The sequence below is a fragment of the Taudactylus pleione genome, unplaced genomic scaffold, assembly GCF_031769625.1.
Source record: "Taudactylus pleione unplaced genomic scaffold, aTauple2 ptg000393l, whole genome shotgun sequence".
NCBI classification, from domain to species: Eukaryota; Metazoa; Chordata; class Amphibia; order Anura; family Myobatrachidae; genus Taudactylus; species Taudactylus pleione.
Window position 1 is genome coordinate 1,357,246 of NW_028284794.1, and position 14,548 is coordinate 1,371,793.

The 14,548-nt window shown below is 43.5% G+C and overlaps 1 protein-coding gene across 1 annotated transcript in view; it reads left to right on the forward strand.

Moving 5' to 3' along the window:
* The window catches only part of LOC148506840 (sialic acid-binding Ig-like lectin 11), a 59,217-nt gene that overhangs the window by 21,862 nt on the left and 22,807 nt on the right, over positions 1–14,548 (forward strand). The window lies entirely within an intron of this gene.

Sequence of the window (14,548 nt, forward strand, 5' to 3'; positions counted from 1 at the left end):
CAGTACACTCGCAAGTGGGTCGATGGTCCCCACTGCGCATGCACGTCGTGCGCATGCACGAAACCCGGCGAGCGAAGGACTTTCGATGTTGATTGACAGCACGCCCCCTTTGGAGGGCATGCCGGGGGCGTGCATGCACGAAACCCGGCGAGCGAAGGACTTTCGATGTTGATTGACAGCACGCCCCCTTTGGTGGGCGTGCCGGGGGCGTGCCTGCCAGACGGAGGCGTTCCCATGGGAACGCCTACCGTCTGAAGCCGGTCCCACTGACATCACTAGTGATGTCAGTGGGAGTGATTTTGGCTCTGATAGAGCCAAAATCACTCCAGGGCTTGTGGTTGAGAAACCCGACCACAGGGTTTCACTCGCAAGTTCGATGGTCGCGATGGTCAAGACCATCGCGACCATCTTGTTGCACGCTCGTATATGCTGTAGGTGGTGACCCACAGCTATACGAGCGTCCAGGAGGACGCTCCATATTAATGGAGGAGGGCCCTGATTCAGAGCGAGCGCTCTGGTCAGAGCATCCGGCTCTGAATCAGGGCCATTGTTTGCTTTCTCTGAAAGTAACAGGATTTGTTCTTATCCATTTGGATTATTAATTCTACATGAATTGGACATTTTATCCATCTACTAACCACTGGTTTTCATAGTGCAGAAGGAAATGACGTTCTGGTATTCATGCACAGAGCCATTGCTCATTTTATTATCTCAGTGTAAATTTGTATTTATTAAATCATTGTTTGTTCTACTACAATTTTTGTTTTTTCTTAACAAACAAGCGCTCCTTCCACCTTCTTTGTTCATATTCTTACCCAGCAGGTAGCAGATCCTGCTTGTTAAGGGGCACATCCACTAGACGATCTACTCCCTGTCCAATCGATTTTCCCTTGATTTTTTCCCTTGAAATTTTATCTTTCAGTCTGAACGATTTGCAAACGATTTACAAACGATTTGCAAAAGATCTAACGATAAACTATGTTGTTTCAATCTGTGATTGACAGCTTTCAGCTATAGTGGGCAGATAGTGGTTCATCGTTTGATCGTTCAGCGTAAACGATGTGTAAATGATGTGTAAACGATTTGTAAGCAATCAAGTGAAATTGACCTGCATGTTCGGTCGATAGAGGAGACGATGAAACGACCAGCGGGAGCGCACATCGTACATCGTTAGAAACAATTACTGCATGATTTGCAAACGATTTTTAAACGATTTTTAAACGATTGAACGATAACGATATCGTTATCGTTCAATCGCCTGCTAAGATCGTCTAGTGGATGACCGCCATTAGAAGCTGCCAGTTTGGAAGCATTGTATTAATTGGTCGACAGGCGCACCTTATCCTTCCTTCTCACCTGTAAGCACACTGCCATTAGTAGTGAGCAGATTATGTAATATTGTGGGTACACGCAAAGCTTTCCTTACTGGGTGATTCTTATCAGGTAGGGGAGGAGACTTTGATGCTAACATGAAATAAATGGAGAAACTCTCAGTAGTGTGATAAAGTCACAGTGTGGTTGTCATAACATGGATAGGTCCAGGGCCGCCATCAGGGGGGGACTGCCGGGACTGGAGGCCCGGGCCCTGGCTGAACAGTGGGGGGCCCGGCCGTTTCTACTGCCACTGCAGAGCCTGCAGCCCTAACTACGCCCTTGAAAAGAAGGGGGCCTGACCGCCGGCGCCACTGCTGTCGCCCGTTGACCCGGTCCCCATGGATGGAGTTGGAGGAGGAAGCAGCTCGGGCTGCTCCTCCATCAGTTTACCTGACAGTCGGCGCGCGACATCTGACGTCACGGCACGCCGCTGGAGGGAGAGATCATCAATGCCGCGGAACAAGAGGAGCAGCGTCTGCAGTGCTGGCGGAAGAAGCCTGATCCTTCCTTCCTCACGAAAATAAGGTAAGTGGGGAATAAAACGGAGGGGTTGGGAGTGAGCTGGTAAAAAAAAAAGCCTGGGCAGAGACCGGACTTTATAAACGGGGGAAGAGGGCTGGCGGGAGTGAGGTGTTAAAAAAAAAGCTGTCCAGTTAACCGGACCGAAGGGGGGGGGGGGGTCAGTGAGGTGGTAAAAACAAAATAAGACTGGGCAGAGACTGGATTTAACAGGATGGGGGGGGGAGTGAGGTGTTAAAAAAAAAGCTGGATGGAGACTGGACTTAATAACCGGGGGGGGGGGTCTGGTATGAATAAGGTAGCGGGGGGGGGATTGGAACACACCGCCTGGTTTGTCAGTCCCGGGCCCCGCAACTTCTGATGGCAGCCCTGGATAGGTCACACGATAATTCAAATATTATTCAAAGGTTATACAGAAATCAGCAATTACACTTTTACCATAAACACCTCTCTCCCTTATTATGGATAGGGGAGAATATCTCACACACAGGAAACCATCCAGTAAGGTAATATTTAAGGATTACTAATACAAAGTATACAATACCAACAGTGAATAAAGTACTTTTCAGTGTAGGGGTTAATACAGCAATTATAGTGATTTTAGGCAAAGTCATACTGCATTAAATGTACAATAACAGCTACATGTACATCATTATACTGGTCTGTCATTGGCGACTCCTGTGTATCACATCCAGGCCTGTGTCATAGCTGTAGTAGGTTTTAGCCTAGTTCTGCCAACAAGGTAGAGATACTGCATCACTCTCATTCTGATATAAGCTTAAGCACATCTAAAGGACCTGCATGGACCCAGATGAAGGAGGAAGGCTTGCTGAACCTTGCAGTCCTTCTTGTTGAAATATGGAGTGTGCTACCACATTGACTCCATGAATGCTCCTTAGCTGAAGCATTCTACCTAACCAAGATGGCCGCTGTTTGGTTTTCTGGTTTTCTGTTTTCTATAAGGGCTCTGCTTCTACCATTAGTATGCTGCGACTTCCCCATTTTCTGTCATCTGTTTTAGACATTGCTTATTCCACCCAGTATAGCCTATACAACACCCTAAATGGCTGCCTCACCTGGTACCTTACATGGATGGGTTCTGTAAACTGTCAAATTTATTATCCAAAATGGCTGCACTAACACTGCATTAAGGCCCTGATTCAGAGTCGGACGCTCTGACCAGAGCGCTCGCTCTGAATCAGGGCCCACCTCCATTAATATGGAGCGTTCTTCTGGACGCTCGTATAGCTGTGAGTCACCACCCACAGCATATACGAGCGTGCAAAATGATGGTCGCGATGGTCTTGACCATCGCGACCATCAGAACTGCGAGTAAAAGCCTGCGGTTGGGTTTTTCAACTGCAAGGCCAGGAGTGATTTTGGCTCTATCAGAGCCAAAATCACTCCCACTGACATCACTAGTGATGTCAGTGGGGCCGGCTTCAGATGGTAGGCGTTCCCTTGGGAACGCCTCCGTCTGGCAGGCACGCCCCCGGCATGCCCACCAAAGGGGGCGTGCTGTCAGTCACCATCGACAGCACGCCCCCTTTGATGAGACACTCCGAGCGAAGGAAAGTCCTTCGCTCGTCGGGTCTCGCGCATGCGCACGCCGGAGCTCCCTCCATCGTGCGCATGCGCAGTGGGGAACATCGACCCACTTGCGAGCGTACTGCCGCTCGCGAGTGGGTCTGAATGACCCCCTAAGTTCATTGTCCCAATTCACTATGGCCCTCATTCAGAGCCGTACGCTCTGAGCAGAGCGCACGCTCTGCATAAGGGCCGGGCTCCTTTTTCATGGAGCGTCCTCCTGGACGCTCGTATAGCTGTGGGTCACCACCCACAGGCTATACGAGCGTGCATTTTGATGGCCGCGATGGTCGAGACCATTGCGACCATCGAAATTGCGAGCCGGAGCCTGCGGTTGAGGTTTTCAACCGCAAGCTCCGGAGTGATTTTGGCTCTATCAGAGCCAAAATCACTCCCACTGACATCACTAGTGATGTCAGTGGGCCGGCTTCTGACGGGAGGCGTTCCTGTGGGAACGCCCCCGTCAGGGAGGCACGCCCCCGGCACGCCCACCAAAGGGGGCGTGCTGTCAATCAACATTGACAGCACGCCCCCTTTGATCGGACACAACGAGCGAAGGAAAGTCCTTCGCTCGTCGTGTCTGGCGCATGCGCACGACGGAGCTCCCTCCGTCGTGCGCATGCTCAGTGCAGACCATCGACCCACTTGCGAGCGTACAGCCGCTCGCGAGTGGGTCTGAATCAGGCCCTATGTTCACTGTTTTTCAGTTTGTTTTCTTCTTGCTGTAATACTATACCTCTGTGCTATGCTTTTGATGCTTTTGACTTTGAGTCTTGCTGGCGATAAGCACTATATAAAGTTAATACAATTATTATTAGCTAACATAAATGCTCGGTTACAGGCTGCTGTAACAACTATTTGTATGGAATACAGGTAAATATGAAACAATATTTTTAACTCCAACTGCAGTTCTGTATATCAGTGTGGTCACATTTGTAATTTAAGAAAGAAGAACTAGTAAGAAGAACGATCTGACCACAGATACTGATGTCCAGGAAATACATTTAATTTTATCACAACACCTTTAGAAATACAGAATCTGTCAGTAGCTTCATTCACCCAAACATGGAAGTCACCGATCTCCTTCTGCTGTTACTCTCTTTCCAAGGTCAGTGATTACTTTATGTTATATATAGAATATCCTACTTTATTTCCAGGTACAGCCATAGAGAGAGTAAATCAGGCTGTAGTACTGGGAGATGTATCATGTAGTTACTGTGTCAGCTGCTGCTTCCATCCTCCTCTGTCCTAAACTATCAGCTGAGCCTGAGATCCAATGGCCCAATATAAACTCTAGTTACAGCGGCCACTACTTAAATTAAATTAATGTAGTACAGGTATTTTATTCATTATATTAATTATTCTAAAATAACTTATGTTTCTTTTGAACCTTTATATAATCAGTATACATATAATCAGTATACATATAATCAGTACACATATAATCAGTATACATATAATCAGTACACATATAATCAGTATACATATAATCAGTACACATATAATCAGTACACATATAATCAGTATACATATAATCAGTATACATATAATCAGTACACATATAATCAGTACACATATAATCAGTACACATATAATCAGTATACATATAATCAGTATACATATAATCAGTACACATATAATCAGTATACATATAATCAGTACACATATAATCAGTATACATATAATCAGTACACATATAATCAGTATACATATAATCAGTACACATATAATCAGTATACATATAATCAGTATACATATAATCAGTACACATATAATCAGTATACATATAATCAGTATACATATAATCAGTACACATATAATCAGTATACATATAATCAGTACACATAATCAGTATACATATAATCAGTATACATATAATCAGTATACATATAATCAGTACACATATAATCAGTACACATATAATCAGTACACATATAATCAGTACACATATAATCAGTATACATATAATCAGTACACATATAATCAGTACACATATAATCAGTACACATATAATCAGTACACATATAATCAGTACACATATAATCAGTATACATATAATCAGTACACATATAATCAGTATACATATAATCAGTACACATATAATCAGTATACATATAATCAGTACACATATAATCAGTATATATAATCAGTATACATATAATCAGTATACATATAATCAGTACACATATAATCAGTATACATATAATCAGTACACATATAATCAGTACACATATAATCAGTACACATATAATCAGTATACATATAATCAGTACACATATAATCAGTACACATATAATCAGTATACATATAATCAGTATACATATAATCAGTACACATATAATCAGTACACATATAATCAGTACACATATAATCAGTATACATATAATCAGTACACATATAATCAGTATACATATAATCAGTACACATATAATCAGTACACATATAATCAGTATACATATAATCAGTATACATATAATCAGTACACATATAATCAGTACACATATAATCAGTACACATATAATCAGTATACATATAATCAGTACACATATAATCAGTACACATATAATCAGTATACATATAATCAGTATATATATATATTCAGTATACATATAATCAGTATACATATAATCAGTATACATATAATCAGTACACATATAATCAGTATACATATAATCAGTATACATATAATCAGTACACATACACATCAGATAACTGCTGTTCTGTCGCTACGTAGTCTTCTCTTTGGGATAACTAAAGTTCTGTAACAATAATATGTATTTGAAGTATTAATACACAATCATAAAAAATATAGATGATTGAGGAATGGACTTCAGACATCATGGAAAAATCAAATAGTATTTTTGTTTTTCTAATATGTATACTGAGGATTTGTATGCGCCAGTGGGGACCTAGATGCCAATTCTGTGCTTGTATGTAATCCCAAAATGAGCTTTATGACAAATTACCTTACTTTTAGTTTGGTCTTAAACATTATTGTCTACTCAACATAGAGATAGAGTAATGGTGCATACACACACACGTAACGATTTTTTGAACAATTTGTCGTTAACGACGTCATTATCGTTCAAAAAATCATTACGTTTCTGAGTTATAATAATGAACGATAATCGTTCAAGCACGCTCCTGTTTATAGTTTTTAGTTATCGTTCATCGTCTATTTCAGACTGTCCAACATGCCGATTTTCATTAAGGGAAAGAACATTATTCATTCATCGTTCAAAAAATTGTTCATTACACTTCAAAAAATCTTTCATTTTTTCAAGGGAAAATCTGACAGAAAAACGTTGGTTACAAAATCGTTACGTGTGTATGCACCTTAAGAGAGAATATTTAATATGACCAAATATTGTACAATGAGTGCCGGGTTATGTGTTTATCTAGGTTTCTGTTAATCTGTATATTTTATGCAATATTACAGATTTATTTAATTAAATACAGTACTGTATTTGCCTCCTGAATCAAATGCCAACATGTATTCACCATAGAAACATAGAATTTCATGACAGAAGAGAACTGATTGGTCAGTCTAATATGTTTATTTCAGCACCTACTTTTCATGGGGGGTTGATAAATAAATTACAGGTGTGACCTATCCTACTGTTGCTTCAGTCGCTCCTAATAGCCCCTCTTGGCGCCTCTGATGTGCCCAGCATCTTTTTAATTTGCAAATATTAACACACTTACTGTACTTTAGAATCAACAAACCCCAGACCTTCCAACATGATCCATTTCATGAGGTACAAAATACTCTGCTCCTGGACTTCCTTCTTAATTTATGATTGCAGCCACCTGTGGTGAAACACCTGTCTCATCAATTACTTAGTTCAACACAGGTGACTGCAATCATACATTAGGTGGGAAGTCCAGGAGCAGAGTGTTTTGTACCTAATGGAACAGGTCATGTTGGAGGGTAGGGTATCAGTGAGTTTTTCATCAACAAGTTGATCTTACTAGTTGCTTTGGGGATCATTTACATGTGAATGTAAAACTGGCCACACACTAGACCAACTTACATCCAACCAGCCAACTTGTTGATTGGTTGGAATGAAAATCTGGTAAGGGATGAAAGTAAATGACAATCAGCAATTTGCTCCTAAATGCCGGAAAATGGACTAAAAACTGTTTGAACAAATTGTTTTGATCAAACATTTAACAAACTTGTCTGACGTCTATTTTCATCTGTTTTCTGGCATTTAGGAGCAAATTGCTGATCATCATTTACTCCCATACGTTACCAGATTTTCATTCCAACCAATCAACTAGTTGGCTGGTTGGATGAAAGTTGGTCTAGTGTGTGGCCAGCTTTAGCCTACCCTCCAACTTGACTCCTTCCATCAGGTACAAAATGTTCTGCTCCTGGACTTCCCACCTAATTTATAATTGCAGCCACCTGTGTTGAGCTGGTTAATTGATGAGACGGGTGTTGCAACGCAGGTGACTGCAATCATCAATTAAGAAGGAAGTCCAGGAGCAGAGCATTTTGTACCTAATGGAATGGGTCATGTTGGAGGGTCTGCAAACCTACATGTATAGCTTACACTGATCAATGTGATGGGAGACATTTGTAGATCTGTGAGCATCTGTCTGTGTAAGAAGCACTCTTATACAGCTGCTGCAGCTTTTCCTCACATCGACTTCTGTTCTGCTTAATCTGTGACTTTGGACATTTGCAAAACCAATTCCTGTGCACCTACTGTAATGGCACAGCCCAGCATCTCAGGTGCACTGTGAGCGGCTTTTTGCTGTGTCTACAATGCGATTAAGATGCAAAATGGAAAAATATACTGTACGCTACTCATCCCGGAGCACCGTAGTAAGGCTGGGCCTCTCACACCGTATGATTGTATGAGGACACATCTGTATCTCACTCTATGGTGCCTCTTTATTGCTCAACAATACAAATATGATTTATCATTAGGAAATAGCTAGGGCAGCTCAACGTTGCTCAGCTCCCTGGTGATACTGGCTGAGGCCGAGTGATAATCTGAGACTGACCATATCACCAGGCAGTCAGGGCCCCCTCTATGCACGCATGACTTAAGTCACAGACTGCAGTGGAAGCATATTCCAGATACCTGCCCATAACCACTGGTGGCAGTAGTACTAGATAAATAGCAAAACACCTTAAGTTAATGTATTTTGAGTACCTATTGTCACAAGAATCGCATAGACAGGGTAAAATCCATCAGCTTTTATTGCTCACCACAGGCAGGTTTACAGGTTATAAGGCAGTTTTAGAGGCAAATGTCACAAAGTCTTCCAATATAGCAATGTTTCTTCAGTGGATTCGCAGATCCAGGAACCCTAACACTAATCACCGACGGCCCTATAAGCTGGGCCACTATCTTACCATCAAGCACAGCTTCCCCAGTGTTTCTGCTGTTCTTAAGACCGCTTCACACAGGTGTCTAATCAGCTGCCTCCCAGACACTGATTGAGGCAACACCTGAACTGGTCTTTACACAGTCCTAATGCCTTTACTCTGCCAAACCTGGGAGATATGGATATTCCACATTTACCTCAAGTGGAATCATGCTGACCCTGTCACACTCATCCCCCCTTAGCTTCAACCACCCTGGTGAAGCTAAAACACTTTCAGGCAAGCTATCTGCCTCGCTCACATCTATTTGTGCCATCTGTTTGAGCACACAGCTATCTGCCATTTTCCACAGTTCGCCATCCTGACCCTTTTCCTCATCCCTCTCTAGCTTCACCATAGGGTTGCTTGGAGGATCGGGCCCAACAAACTTCCTGGAAAGGACATCAGTATTGAATTGCTGTTTCCCCAGATGATGCTGCACCTCAAACTTAAATGGCTGCAAAGACAAAAACCAGCGGGTTACACGAGCATTCACTTCTTTGCTTGTGTGCATCCACTGTAAAGGGTCAGGATCTGTAACCAACTCAAATTCCCATCCCAACTAGTAATAATTTAACGAGCCTACTGCCCACTTGATTGCCCAGCACTCTTGCTCCACAGCTGAGTACTTGCGCTCCCTGGGCAGCAATTTCCGGCTGAGGTAGAGGATGGGTTTCTCTTCCACTTCTACAATTTGGGAAAGGACTGCTCCCAATCCCATACCTGAGGCATCTGTCTGCAATATAAACTGTTTTTTAAAGTTAGGAGCCTGCAAAACATGTTCTGCACACAAGGCACACCTAAAATCCTGCCATGCAGCTTCTAATGCTTTAGACCACAGTATCTTGTCTGGGGACTGTTTTTTAAGACACTCAGTTAATGGTGCTGCTCAAGTGGCAAAATCACGAATGACTTTGTGGTAGTAACCCACTAGGCCAAGGAATGTTCTGAGCTGGGATTTACATTTGGGTTTAGGCCATGTGAGGACCGCCACCACCTTACTGGGCGAGGTTTTACCTGCCATCTGGCTACAATATATCCCAAATATTTTGCTTCCACCATTCCAATGGCACACTTCTCAGGATTAGCAGTAAACCCATGTGCCCGTAAAGATTGCAACACTGCTTCTACTCTTGAAATGTGCAACTCCCATTTGGGGCTACAGATGACTAGGTCATCTAGATATGCAGCTGCATATTCCATGTGAGGTCGCAGCAACCTGTTCATAGCCCTCTAGAAGTTGCCAGGGCCCATGCAGACCAAACGGCAGCATTTTATACTGAAACAAACCTTCTGGGGTAGAGAAGGCTGTTTTGTTCTTAGCAGCTTCAGTTAAAGGAATCTCCAAATACCCTCTTATCAAATCTAGGGTGGTGAGATACTGGCTGTTTTTCTAAATTCTCCACCAGCTCATCCTCCCGGGGCATCGGATAGGAATCAAACTGTGACACTTAATTTACTTTGCGAAACTCATTGCAGAATCTTAAAGCACCTGAAGGCTTAGGCACTAAAACTATGGGATTATTCTATTCGCTATTTGATTCCTCTATGACCCCTAGGTGCAGCATTCCCTCTACTTTCTGTTTAACTACTGCCCGCTTTGCCTCGGGTATATGTTTTAATAACACCCCGGGAGGAGTAACTATATCATACTGAATAATTTGGGTTTTTCCCAGAATGGCAGAGAACACATCTTGGTGCCGTGCTACTAAACTCACCGCCTCCTGTTTCTGGTGGGGATTAAGGGTAACTTCAATGGGTACCTGACATTCTAGGGTTTTCTTGGCAAACAAAGAGGGCTGGCCAGCACTCTCTTTCCAGGGTTTTAACAGGTTTACATGGTAGATGTGCACTTTTTTCCTTCTGCCCTCCTGTCGAACCTTATAATTAACAGGTCCCACTGCCTCTATAACTTCATAAAGACCTCACCACTGGGCATACATTTTGCTTTCAGTGGTGGGTACCAGATCCAGTACCTTTTCTCCCGGTTTAAAAGACCGATTAACCGCGGTCATGTCATATCGACGTTTTTGCCACTGTTGTGCCCTATCCATGTGCTCGTTCATGAGTGGCGCAATTTACCTTAAACAGCCATACAATTGGGACACAAACTGAATGATATTAGGATCTTGGCCTGACTGTTGTTCCCATCCTTCTTTCAGCAGATCTAAAATCCCTCTAGGTTGCCTCCCATAAAGGAGTTCAAAGGGACTAGGGACCTCATTCAGAGTCGAAAGTCTCTGAATGAGGTCCCTAGTTGCGGCCGCACGGTCGTACTGGAAAAGGGGCCGGATATGCAAATGATGCACTCGCATGTTGCGTCTCTAAGGTCGGATCATTAGCTGGCCGACCAAGGGGAGGATGCGGTCGGATAGCTAAAAAAACGCCCCCATCTCGTACGCATTACACGTCATCTCCGGCCAAATAAGGATTAATCGCGAGCATTGGAAACCATCAGAAATGATCGTAGAGCTAAAGGTTGACCATACCCTCTCTTAAGCTCTACGATCATGTCAGTGTAAAACCTCCCATGTCACGTGTGCCATGACACTACTTTGTTAATTATGCACTCCCATAAAATGTCATTTGCATAATTTGGCACGCCTGTGTTCGGATCTCCACTCCCCCGTTTTCAAGCATCTTCCCCTGTTACCACCCACAAATGCCTCAATCTGTCACTCAAACTACCGACCTGGCTGTGTTCAAGAAGAGATAATTTTTTGATCGTAGCAGCTAGTTTGCGCACGCGCATTGCGAACTTTTCGCATGCGCAGTTTAGCGAACATCAGTGGCGTACGACCGTGCGGCCGCAACGACCGACTCTGAATGAGGTCCTAAATCCCGTAGAGGATTGGGGTACCTCTCGCATTGCAAATACTAAATAGGGTTGGAGTTAGTCCCAATCTCGCCTTTCCTCAGACACCGCCCTTTTTCTAATTTGTTTAAGGGTCTGGGTAAAGCATTCAACAAGCCCATCTGTTTGTGGGTGGTAAACTGAGGTAGTAATTCTATCCACCTTTAACAGTCGGCACATAACTTTAATAAGTTTAGAGACAAAAGGGGTACCTTCATCCGTTAAGACCTCCTTTGGTATTTCCAAGCGGGTATATAACATCAACTATTCCCAGACAATAGTGCCAGATTTCATGTTACGAAGTGGGATGGCCTCCGTGTACCTTGTGGCATAATCTACCACCACTAATATGTATTGATGCCCACGAGCAGGTTTTTCCACCAGCCCTATCAGATCTATACCAATTATCTCAAAAGGTACGGATATGACAGGGAGGGGAATCAAGGGTACCCAAAACCCTGGCCGGGGTGATGTCTTCTGACATACTGGACATTCCTGACAATACCTTTTTACTGCTGCATGAATGCCAGGCTAGAAGAATCTTAACTTAATATGCTGGAGAGTTTTCTCCTCCCCCAAATGGCCACCCCACATGTGTGTATGAGCCGCCCTTAACACCAACTGCTCGTGTTTCCGGGGAACCAACAATTGGTCTACTCTCTTACCCTGCAAATAGGTTACATGATATAACAAATCATTATTCAATTGCAAAGTATGGTACACCTTCTGCTGGTAAAGCCGTGATTACTCTACCATTTATCTCTACAACATATTCAGATGCATTTATCAAGTTCCCATCATTCTGTTGATCCTGGCCAAAGTCCTGCAAGGACACTTCCTTGCCAGTGGGAACCCACTGTGTCTTGGTCTCACTCCCCTCTGGCTGTTCAATGGCTAAGGAGGGCGATACAGCCACCAAACCTTGGGAAACAGCAGAGCTTGGCTCCTGGGACACCTCTGATATGGGCCTTCGGCTGTCATCATGCCACGTAACCACCTCTTGTAACAATGGAAAGTCCTGACCTAGGACCAATAGGTAGGGTAGCCTAGTGGCTACTGCAGCTATCACCTTCAGGGATCGCCCTTTGATCACCATTGGGAAGTTATTATTATTATTATTATTATTATTATTATTAATAATAATATTATTATACTATTTTATTATAATATTTTAATGTTTTAAAAGTCTTAGATTTTTTTAGAAAATAAATATATGTAACAGTAATAGATGGCAGCCAACAGTTGCTTCAAATGCTATACTTGGCCATTAAGCAATTTACATGCAATTATTCTGACTATAAAATATTTCATACCTTCAAACATTTTTATTGGGGTCAAGGTCAAAAGAAATATGGTTTGTATCTAAGAAGATCAATAATGACCAATTTGTTTTATTAAATTATAATACACAGTATACTTCTTATATACTATAGTAATACACAATGTAACATATTCTATAATTACTGCATACAACATTACATTCCTTTTAACATGATAATGGGCCTGATTCAGCTTGGATCGCAACTGTGATTACACATGCAATTGGCCGATTGTTGCATTCTGCGCATGCGTTAGCTTTGTACGAGTGACCTCAAGGGATAGAGCCTAAGGGAAAAAGGCCCTGCACGGCCGACTATTACGCAGTTGTCCCCTGAGGTAACGGTGGTGAAGGAAGTCCCTGTTATGCTGCTCGTATCTGAAATGGCTGAAGTTCTTGGTGGACAATCCAGGAGTTGAGGAGAGCCTCTAATGGTGTTCCGGAGATATCGTGGTGGCCGGAGGAGGCGTATAACCGGAAGTGGAAACTCTGTCAGGGAAGACGCGGCTGAGGCGGAGTCTGGTGGCTCAACATTATAGCGGAGGTGTGGCTAGTCCAGGACAGTTGGAGGCAGTGACTAACGCTGCAGCAAAGGAGAGGAGACAGGGAGGATCAAGGCTGATTCCGGGTGGTAGCACACACCCCCATTGTAGTTGTCCACCGCAGTTATCGGCAGTCAGTTGGACTCAGCAACCCCATCGGCATTACCATACCTTAAAAGCCTCCTAGGAAACCTCTTACTGTGATAGTACAAACTGCTGTTCACATTTACACAGTGACTGTCACATTAGGAAATATTAGCGGCAGAGTGACACACAGTGTTCTGGACTTACTGTAATAAGAAGTTGTCCGAGGGAAGAGCCAGCCTAATATAACTGTAAAATTTGGCTATCATAGAGAAATAAAAGCCGAGCACTTGGGCAGACTTCAGAGAACTCCGTACATTTGTAACAAAGGCAACTGCAGTCAGGAGAATCCAATTAGATCTGTCTGTAACAACAAAACTGCAATAGTTGTAGCTAATGGAAGTGCCTTTGATTACCTCATATTTCTGCTTTAATAACAAAGTAGCTGAGACTGTCAGCCAGGATATTCAGTGGGAGATATTCCAAACTGGGACAGTGGGCCTGATTCAGAGCCGAATGCTCTGACCAGAGCGCTCGCTCTGAATCAGGACCCTCCTACCTGAAAATGGAGCGGCCTCATGGATGCTCGCATAGCTGTGGGCTACCACCCACAGCTATAGCGAGCGTCCATGATGATGGTCGCGATGGTCAAGACCATCGCGACCATTGGGCTTGCGACGAGGCCCTGCGGTAGGGTCTCGCTGCCGCAAGCCCTGGAGTGATTTTGGCTCTATCAGAGCCAAAATCACTCCCACAGACATCACTACTGATGTCAGTGGGGCCGGACTCCATCTGGCAGCCACGCCCCCGGCATGCCCACAAAGGGGGCGTGCTGTCAGTCACCATCGACAGCACGCCCCCTTTGGTGTGAGACCCCGAGCGACGTCGCT